The following is a 2,821-nucleotide window of genomic DNA, read 5'->3' on the forward strand; positions in this document are numbered from 1 at the left end:
AGCTATTTTATAACTCCATGAGATATGAAATGCTGATAGTAATACAAATGATTCTTATCCGCAGCAATGCAAATTGTGTTCACTGATATGCAATTGAACATTACCTTTGGATATTAACTGGTTTTACATTTGTTTGCAAATTCATTCCTGCATTCCTAATTACTATGCATGTGTAGTCTTTGAATTCTCCTTTGACTCGGTTCTAACATCTTATTGATTGCCTCATTAATTAATAAGTTAAATAAAACCTTACACATGTTCATTTAATGTTTGTATTTGAGTCATGATTTTAACCTTTTAAAAATTATCCTTTATATACACACAATCTGAGAGGAAAATAAAAAAATTATCCTTTTTTTTTTTTGAGACAAGGTATTGTTCTGTTGTCACCCAGGCTGGAATGCAGTGGCACGATCATGGCTCACTGCAACCTCCACCTCCTGGGCTCAAGCAATCCTCCCACCTCAGCATCCAGAGTAGCTGGGACCACAGGCACATGCCACCACATCTGGCTAATGTTTGTATTTTTTGTAGAGACAAAGTTCTAGCCATGTTGCCCAGGCTGGTCTCAAACTCCTTGGCTCAAAGGATCCCCCCTGCCTCGGCCTCCCAAAGTGCTGGGATTACAGGTATGAACCACTGCACCCAGCCAGAAATTATCCTTTAATTTACCTAAATCAGATTACTGTAAGGATAAAATAAGATGACACATAATAATCACTTATAGCACAGTGCCTGAGACATAATGATAGAATTATTATTCGTATTTAATCTACTGACCAAACGAGCTTTCATTCTGGTTAGCAAATATCATCTTTACAGTTCACTGGTAAGAATTAAAACTACAAAAACATAAAGGATTTAGCTGAGATGGTTTAAAAATAGTGAAGACCACAGTAGACTTGAGAGACAGACTTATAGTTCATTAAAATACATATATTGTGTTATAAATGTTCAAGTATTGATATCTCACTTAAAACCATGTTTTGATTTCATATTAAATGCTTTTGAAATCCACGAAGGGGCTAGCAGAGATTTCTTACTACCTGAAGTGCCTAGGGGTGCAGAGGCTCAGGAAAAACTCCTGGAAACATCTGCAGTGGAGTTTGAAGGGAACCGTCTTCCCACTGTTCACAGTTCTGTCACCAATAGAGATCACTCACTTGTTGCAGATTAATTAATAATATGGCTTTTGTCACCATGGGGGAAAATGTAAGGGGAAAGGTCAAATAAGTGTCAAAGTAAGGGAGTAAAAATTAACTTCCAGTCTGGGTGCAATGACTCACACCTGTAATCCCAGCACTTTGGAAGGCCTGGGAAGGCAAATTGCTTAAGTTCAGGAGTTTGAGACTAGCCTAGGCAACGTGGCAAAACACACCAAAAATAATAAATAAATAAAAATCAGCTGGGCGTAGTGGCACGCGCCTGTAGTCCCAGCTACTCGGGAGGCTGAGGTGGAAGGATCACCTGAACCCTGGAGGTTGAGGCTGCAGTGAGCCATGATTGTGCCACTGCACTCTAGCCTGGAAGACGGAGTGAGACCCTGTCTCAAAATAAATAAATAAATAGATATAAAAATAAATGTCCAACTGTCATGTTTTTTAAAAGTCTCCAAGCCTAACTTATCACAAAAATAAACAGACCTTGCAGTGCAGATAAGTGAAGAATATTTTCTTTCCGTATGTATTCCTATATTATTCCATTGAACAAAGAAATCTGAGCTGGCTAGCTTTCAAAATAGGGTTTGGATAAACAGGAAGGCTTCCTGATTACAAGCTTATTACACACTCGAACAGGTTTTCTAGGAACAAGACCGGCCTTCATTGAAATCGATTAAATAGGTTGTGAGATGAAATGAGAAGGGTGAATAGAAATGTCCTCAAAGAATGTCTCTCCTCAATGTTAGGATGAGCAAAATAAACATGCAAACTGCCGACAAAAAGAGTTGAACTCTATAAAATATTTGAAGAGATTTATTTTGAGCCAAATTTGAGTGACCATGGCTCATGACAGCCCTCAGGAGGGCCTAAGAACATGCGCCCAAGGTGTCGGGGCGCAGCTTGGTTTTATACATTTTAGAGAGGCTTGAGACATCAATCAAACACATTTAAGAAATACACTGGGCAGGATGTGGTGGCTCATGCCTGTAATCCCAGCACTTTGGGAGGCCGAGGCGGGCGGATCACCTGAGGTCGGGAGTTTGAGACCAGCCTGACCAACATGGAGAAACTCTGTCTGTACTAAAAGTACAAAAAATTAGCTGGACGTGGTGGTTCATGCCTGTAATCCCAGCTACTCAGGAGGCTGAGGCAGGAAAATTGCTTGAACCCGGGAGGCAGAGGTTGCAGTGAGCCGACATCGTGCCATTGCACTCCAGCCTGGGCAACAAGAGCGAAACTTCGTCTCAAAACAAAACAAAACAAACAAAACAAAACGAACAGAAAAGGAAATACATTGGTTTAGTCCAGAAGGTGGGACCACTCACAGCAGTGGGGGACTTCCAGGCAACAGGTGAATTTAAACATTTTCTGGCTGACAATTGGTTGCGTTTGTCTAAACACCTGGGATAGACAGAAAGGGAATGTTCAAGTTAAGATAAAGATTGTGGAGACCAAAGTTCTTTTGGAGTTTTATTATAGTGGCTGCCCTTAGAGACAATAGATGACAAATGTTTCCTACTGGGATCTTAGTTAATCTCCTTAGGACTGGGAGGATCTGGAAGAAAATGATCTAGCTATGTTAATAGAGATTCTTTACAGATACAAATTTTCCCCCACAAAGAACAGCTTTGCGGGTTCCCTTCCCTTCCCCTTCCCCTTCC

The sequence above is a fragment of the Mandrillus leucophaeus genome, unplaced genomic scaffold (genome assembly GCF_000951045.1).
Source record: "Mandrillus leucophaeus isolate KB7577 unplaced genomic scaffold, Mleu.le_1.0 Scaffold1, whole genome shotgun sequence".
NCBI lineage: Eukaryota > Metazoa > Chordata > Mammalia > Primates > Cercopithecidae > Mandrillus > Mandrillus leucophaeus.